The sequence below is a fragment of the Lathyrus oleraceus genome, chromosome 6 (assembly GCF_024323335.1).
Source record: "Lathyrus oleraceus cultivar Zhongwan6 chromosome 6, CAAS_Psat_ZW6_1.0, whole genome shotgun sequence".
Lineage (NCBI taxonomy): Eukaryota > Viridiplantae > Streptophyta > Magnoliopsida > Fabales > Fabaceae > Lathyrus > Lathyrus oleraceus.
Genome location: NC_066584.1, coordinates 325,325,055 through 325,332,689, shown reverse-complemented (window position 1 = coordinate 325,332,689; position 7,635 = coordinate 325,325,055).

The following is a 7,635-nucleotide window of genomic DNA, read 5'->3' as shown; positions in this document are numbered from 1 at the left end:
TAACGGCCTTTGAATCAATGAGGTCCTGAACTACATGCTTAAAAGCTTTACAGTTCTCAATATTGTGGCCAGGTGCCCCAGAGTGGAAGCTACACCTAGCGTTGGCGTCATAACCCACCGGAAGCCTACCAACGGGAGGAGCCAGAGTGCGCAACTGCACAAGTTGTAGTTGTTGAAGACTAGAAAGCAACTGAGCGTACGACATTGGAAGAGTGTCGAAACGCCGGTCCATCGTCCTTGGCCTCGGTTGATAGGCGGGTTTGTTACCCGGTTGTTGTGGTTGGTACTGAGCTGGTTGACGCTGTGGTTGTTGTTGTTGTAGTGGTGTTGCAGCTGGAATGATCACAGCCGTAACATACGGTTGTTGATGATAGTTCTGAAAGTTATTCCTCCGGTTATCCCTGTTCTGATAAGAAGATATGGCACTTGCATCCCCTTCTCTCCCCTTCTGTCCCTGAATGAATGGCTTCTTCACCCCTGATGAAGATCCACCTCCACTCTGGGTCTTGTATGTCCTCAGGTAATTCTCCACCCTCTCTCCGGTAGAGACTACATCAGCAAAATTGGAGGCATTACAACCCACCAAGCGCTCCAAATAAGGTCCTGGCAGAGTGTTCATGAACATGTTAGCCATTTCCTTCTCCAACATAGGAGGGTGAACACGGGAAGCTGTTTCTCTCCAGCGTTGAGCGTATTCTCTGAAGCACTCATTGCTTTTAAGAGACAGATTTTGAAGTTGAGTTCTGTCCGGAGCCATGTCTGCATTATACTGATACTACTTCACGAAAGCCTCAGCCAAATCCCTCCAGGAACGGATGTGGGCTCTGTCCAACCTCATATACCATTCCAGGGATGCCCCAGCTAGGCTGTCCTGGAAAAAGTACATAAGCAACTTTTTGTCATCAGAGTATGCAACCATTTTACGGAAATAGGCTTGCACATGGGTCTTCGGGCAAGAGTTGCCATTGTATTTGTCAAATATCGGTACCTTGAATTTCGGTGGCACTCTCACACCTGGGACCAGCCCCAAGTCAGCAACATCTACTCCTAGAGGATTCTGTCCTTCCACTGCCTTCAACCTCTCTTCCAATCTTCTAAACATGGGGTCCACACCATGACCCATACCAAAGTCTTCATGCAGCAGGGGAAACTGGTCGTCCTGATCATCATGAACGGGCTGTTGACCGGAGGTGACATGTAGGATTGGGATAGGCCCCGGTCCATTGGGTCCATTAGCCTCTCCAGCTGGAGGATTAGTCACCGTCTCTGGTTGAGCAGGGGGATTCCTCTGTATCATCTGCCTGAGCTCTTGCTGTCCCTGAGCGACCCCTTGAACCACATCCATGAATTGATTCATGCGGATTTTCATCTCGGCGAACTCTGCCTGTAGGCTTTCCATTACTCTCTGTTGGTTTATGCGGGTACCGTACCGGTGAATGCCTGGGTCAGCTATCCTGCTGATTGAACACCAAACAATCTGAGAACACTGTGGCGGTACCTGTTATGCAAGACATGCTAATGAATATGTAAATGCAATGACATGTTTATCAATTCCAAAGGTATTCTACCCCCTTGATCCCAGTCTCTTAATAGATAAACGATGTAAAAAAAAGACTAAGCCGTTGATGAGTGTAGCACCTCAAATTTTGCACCTCCCATTGTACATACATTTTCATCATTAGGTCATTAACATAACATGGTCCATTGCATAGCATTGCATAGCCTTTGCCCATGTGCAAGCCCACTGACAAATTAGGTCAAACTGGTCAGGAGAATCAGTCAAACAAGCAAGCATGTGCTATTTCCATTGGAACAAAGCCCTATGGTTGATTTATCAAGTTCATATGGTCTAAGGATCATTGTGAAGTGGTTTGGCCAAAGATTGGATGATCAAAACTCAACAGTCGAGCTGAATTTCTTCAGAAACCCTAGAAAGTCAAATGTGGTCAACTGTGCCTGATTTTATGGATTAGAAGGTGTGAGATGGTTTGAAAGGCCTCATTCATGTCCATGTAAGTCTCATTTGACATACCAAAGACCAAGGTTGAAGATTTGGAGGTCAGACAAGAAGTTTCCTAAAATGGCAGGTGACCTGTAATTTCAGCTGCCCAAAATGGAAAGTTTTTCTCCCCAAAATTACTTCATCATACAAGCTTCAAATGGAATTTTGTCCAACATGAAAGTTGAAGATCTTGACTTCACCAATCCAAAAAGTCCAAGAACTTGAAATTCCCATGTGTGGTTGGCAAGATATGGTCCAGTCATTTTCCAAAAATGCCTAAAATCAAAGTGGCATAACTTTCACATGGAATGGCCAAATTGGATGGTTTTTCTTTGAGCAAACCATATTTGATACGTACTTTCATAATACATCATCACATTTTGCCAAAAGCCTTCACATAAAAAGGTCATTTTTCAAGTGCACCAATTAAAAAGCAAGGGCAAAATGGTCCAAATCTCAAAGTACATGGAATTTTGACATGGGACCAATTCCAATAGCTTCCAAATATGATTTATGATTTGCTTGAAGTGAAAAAAACACTGTTCCATTGATCCTAACCATCCAAGGGCAAAAAGGCCAAAATGCATTACAAGCTCATTTTCACTAATCACACAATTTTGCCTAATCATGATTAAAGCTTGGATTAGTGTGAAGTATATAAGCCTAATTGTAACTGTTTCTGGGAGACTAATCACTTTCTCAGATCCAATCCAAAAAACTCTCAAATTCCCTCACTTTCTTCACAATTTCACATACACTATTTTTTCTCCATTTCATCAAAATTCACCATTGTTCTTGCAATTTCTTTGTCAATTCTTCATCTGCAGGTGTAGTAGGATCACTGTTTTTGGTAATTGAAGCAAGAACCGAGCAAATTCGCAACTGTCCAAACCTTGAGCTTCAATGTCAATTCGTGATTTCTCCATGATCAAGACCTATTGAGCTGCGAAATCATCATCATTCATCTTCATAATCATCACACTCCATCTGTTTTCACAAATCGGAGCTAAACACGTGCCGATTCTACACTGTCACTTCAAGAAGGTAAGATTTCAATGTCTTCGATTCTTGCAATTTCTATATGGATCTTGTAGATCATGGCATGTAGGTCACGTTAAACTTCGAATCGTGCGAATCCATTAGATATTGAGCTAGATATGTTGATCTGAATATTTGTGTGTGAATCTTCTTTCGATCGGTTCTTTGCGTGCGTTAACCTTTAGACAAAATCGTGACTATAATCGTGACCTACGTTGAGAGACGAAGAAAACGGTATAAGGCTCGTTCATTTTCGTTGAGATTTGCTCGTAACCGCATCTGGACTTGATGAACACATGAACACGACGATGAACGTTAAGATTCTGGGAAAAATAAGCGTGTAGATCCGTTTCCAGGCCTGGCATTTTCAAAATCTTGTTTACCGCCAAGAAGAGCCAATGAAACGCTGCCACTGCTTTAAGTTAAGCTGTGCGTTTTGGTCACAGCATGCAGTATTTACGTTATTGCCACTCGCTGAGAAATAAATCCATTAATCCATTAAATAATTATTTCACATTTTTAATCAAACTTCTAAAATTCATAACTTAATCAATTTTAATCCAAATTAGGTGAGACTTTTTTTGTTAGATTCCAAATTTAATCTAGTTTTTTATAGGCATAGTAACTCAAGTTGTGCCTGGTGATTTTTTGGGTTGGTATATTGATTTTTGACATGTGTGTATTATATCTATGTTTCACCATATTGATCATAAAATACTCATGCATTATCCAAAATGAATGAAATTTCACATGCTTATTCTTGACTCATGCCTGGAGACTTTGATGTATAGTTTGTAATTTTTGGATCCCTGGATTGATAGATATGATATAATACTTTTGAGTGTGACAATATGTGTCACACTATGCTATGCTGAGTTCATGATTTAATTTTCCATGCTTTCACTAGGCCTATGGCTCTGATTTTTTGCATGAGAAACCTTGTATATGTCTAGTTTCACCATGAATTTTTGTAGGAATTGTTGATTCATTTCCTATTTGATTGACATTTTTGATTGCTGTTTAGCATTTTTAGGGTTTTGCTTGAGTAGCAAACTTACATATCTTGTGAAATGCTCATTTCTTACCATATGAATGTGAAATTTGGTGGAGTGTTTCTTAACATGTTTAGCTTCAATTTGGCTTTGGTCCCATTCATTTCTTAGTTGTTCTCACTGTTTTGCATTTGATTGAAGTTGATGCTTATTTTGCTACCATGTGTTGGCTTGCTTGGATTTCTGTTGACTTTATGATTTTAATTTACTTACTTCCTCTTGTCCAAATGGCATGAAAATTGATGTGTAGCTCATTGAATGTGTCCTGTTTAGGCTGGAATTTTTGTGGAATTTATTGAGCTGTTTAGGTATTTGTTTGAGTGTGACCATTCTGTTTGCTCCTATATGATTCACATTTGCCTAGTTTGACTTAAATTGTGCATGAAATGAATTTGGTGCATAGTTTTGATGGGAGACCAATTGGATTCTCTTTTTAATTGATTAATCTTGATTTTGATCATGTTTCACTTGCTGTTTTGACTTTTTCACTTCCTTTTGACCCTAGGCTTGTCCTAGTGGTCTTGTATCTCATGTTTGAATGTGATTTTCAGGTTAAGAAGCAAATTACCTTAAGGAGGTGGATTCACATTTGATTGAGATGTCATTTGATATTGTAAACTAAATTGTTTTGTTTTGTAGGATGATTGGCTCCTTTGAGTTGACTTGCACTTTGGTGCATTGGATTGTGTTTGTCTGTGTATAGCTAATTGTGAACCATTTGCTGTTTAGTACTGTGATTGGTATACTGATGATATTTGATTGATTTCAGGTACATTAGTTGCTAATATTGCTTTGCTTTGCTTGATAAGCAATTTGCACTGAGGTATAACATTCTTGTCTCCATGTAGTCTGGAAGACCTGGCCTGTTACTTGGCCAGGCACCTGTCTGAAGTCCTCCTTAAGAGGCAATGTTTGTGATTGTTTACTTTTGTCCCCAAGCAGGTAAAGACCTCAATGAGGCGATTGGCGGATATAAGAGATATGCAATCTATCTCCCGCTATTCTGTTGAGTCGTCCCTCTGCTCACACCACTGTGTTGATGCATTGGGACACAAACCCAAGATCTTGTACATTGTACAGTTGAGTCCGTGTCTTGAGTGTAGAAGGGTTCCCACATTCTGAACCCACGCTCCTTTGTCTGAAGCTCTCCCTGACCAGGGATAAGAGCTGTGAAGTCTTATCTTCACTTTCCTTTCATCAGCTTCACCTTAGCCCCTCAATGGCAAGGTTAAGAGCTAACACCACCCCTGTACAGATGACTTGCTCTTGCAGTCTTACCCTTTGATTGAGCCCCATTTGTGTGCATATAGTGTGTGCTACTTGTAAATGCTTGATTTACTGTTTGTGTTGAATAGGATAGGTTTGCTTCCGGTGCAAGTTAGCTAGAAACCTTGACTTAGGGACAATCTTGCATGATAACATCTAGGCTCGAGTTAGTCTCCCTAGTTGTGTCTCCCTCTGTTATCTGGTTAGGCTAGTCCTGTGTCCCTTCGTAGGGGAACTACGTCGCCCTGATCCTCATACCAGATGAGGTACGTAGGCAGGAGATGAGAAGATCTCTCCGGGCGCCTGTGTCTTTGTTTTGTCTTGCGTGTGTAGGAGATGGATGTAAGCCCAGCGATTGGCATTCCACATCCTGTGTCTTGTTGTGTGCTTGGAAGCTGATGTAAGTCCATCGAGTGGCGCTCGGGTTCCAGTGTGGGTTTGCCTGGTTCGGATGCTGATGTAAGTCCAGTGGTTGGCATTCAGGCTCCATGTTTGCCTTCTTGCGTGTGTTTTGGTTCGGATGCTGATGTAAGTCCAAGGATTGGCATTTAGGCTCCATGTTTGCCTTTGCCTGTGTTTGTTTGTGTGCGTGTTAGCCGAGCTACGAATGCTCTGATTCTCCTTCATCCAAAGGAGATACGTATGCATAGGATGCGATATCCTAGCGAGCATGTGTCGTTTCCCCAGTCCGAACTACTTTGACTCTGATGTCTATGCTTGATAGACTAAGTAGGCCCAGGATGCGATATCCTGCCGAGTCAGTCTTGTTTGTTTTCTTGTGTCTCTTTCAGCCTGTGTAGATGATTGTGTGAGCAGTGTTTTAGCAACCATTTTCCTCCCTATTGTGCGTGGATCCCGTCGAGTACGACGGATGCGTAGGGGTGCTAATACCTTCCCTTCGCATAACCGACTCCCGATCCCATTCTCTTTGGTCGCGAGACCATGCTTTTTCCAGGTTTACTCTGAGCGTTTCCTTTCCCTCTTTTGGGATAAATAACGCACGGTGGCGGCTCTGTTGTTCTTTTTTCCCGCCGGTTTTTCGCGTAATGCGACAATGAGAACCAAGAAAATTCCGACTAAAATCAAGTAGAAGATATAAACCCCACAGAAATGGATAAACATGTGTGAATGATTATGAATGCAAAATGATGTGAATGCAGTGCAGTGGCATGGGAATCAGGATCGCTGTATCTGCTTGAACATCTGTCAGGTTGCATTGTCTGGAGAGAAATTAAGAGCACACCAAACAAAGGTCATGGGATGGATCATGTTATCCTTAATATCAACTACCCATTTTGGTGGATTATGGTTTACACCTTATCAACATCCAAGTTTCATTGATATTAAGGATACCTGATCGGATCAACCATGAATCAAGGGTTTGTTGCAAGTCACGAGCATGGAGTTTAGGTTAAGAACCACCCAAAAGGAGTGTACTAAGGTTTAAACCTGCCAAACATGTTCTACAAAAGGTTCCCATAGTCATAATCCTATCTTTCGGATATTATCGGAGGAACGACTACTCGTATTCCAAAAATATTCTCAAGAGAGACTCTTATGAGTGTAGTATCGCGTAACAATCGTATCAAATCTTACACTTGAACGACTTTCGCACTACGTCCTACGAATAAGCCAAGATGGGTTTGGTAAACTAAGGTCCTCGGCTTCTAAGGTCTATATTGGAAAAAGTAATGTCTAACCACAACTTACTTGTGTGACATTATTGATCTCAACATGACCTCCACCAAGTGAATGGGCTTGCAAGTCAACTTGCTAAGGAATAACTCCACACAAGTCGACAAGACTATGCCATTCTCCTATCTTAAGTGCACTCGAGTTCGAGTATAGAACTCATCTCACAAAGATCACCAAGCAGCCATAGCCAGCCAACAAATACAGCAATGATATGTACACAATGCAATAAGGTAAAGCAGGTAAATAACTGTACAAAAGCATGAACACCCAATAAACAAACAAACTACAAAATCTAGGAGGGACTCGCTTAGGGAAACCGGGTCCCCAACAGAGTCGCCAGCTGTCGCAACCTGAAAAATACAGTGTGAAAAAAAAACAACCGGCGAAAGAAAATGACAGAAGAGTCGCCACCGTGCGTTATTTATCCCAAAGGAGGGAAAGGAAACGCTCGAAGTAAACCTGAAAAGAGGAAAGGAAAAGACAAGGTCTCGCAACCAAATCTTGGGTTCGGAAGTCGGTTATGCGAAGGGAAGGTATTAGCACCCCTACTCATCCGTAGTACTCTACGGGATCCACTTTTGT